Below are 642 nucleotides of genomic sequence, written 5' to 3' on the forward strand. Positions count from 1 at the left end.
TTTTTTGTACATTTTAATTTGAAATGTTCTTTCTATGTGAAGAAATTATCATTCTTATGTCCATTGATTATATTTTTTCAGTGCAATTTCATTGAAAAAATACAAATAGTATGTGTGTAGTGGTGATTTTTTTATCTGCATCTCTATATGCCGGTGTATGGTTTAAACATAACATTATTGCTTCATTACGTTAAATAAATCACATCTGGGGTAGATTAAGTATCATATGGTCAACTCCTGCAGAATATTCTTTCTTACTTGTTATAAATTACAATGAATTACAATTACAAATTAATATGAATTGCTTATGAAAACAAAACAAATTTAGCTTTTTTTGGCATTTTAAAATCAATTTACTATTTTTTCTAGCATTATTATGGATGGGATATAGCCGCAACATAGAAGTTATGAAAAAATGGTGTTTGTAATATTTCATAAATTTTACAATTGAAACAGATTTAAGCTATTTAAAGCTTGTGGTTTTTCTATTAAAAAACTTGAGAAAAATTATTTTACAAATATTGGATCAATTTCAAATTTACATATTAATATAAAAGTAGCTAGTGAAGGATATTTAAGATTCGGCTCAGCTAAATATAGCACTCTAACTTGTTTTATTATCAAATTTAGATAATTTTCCGT

Source organism: Lucilia cuprina, chromosome X, assembly GCF_022045245.1.
Source record: "Lucilia cuprina isolate Lc7/37 chromosome X, ASM2204524v1, whole genome shotgun sequence".
NCBI classification, from domain to species: Eukaryota; Metazoa; Arthropoda; class Insecta; order Diptera; family Calliphoridae; genus Lucilia; species Lucilia cuprina.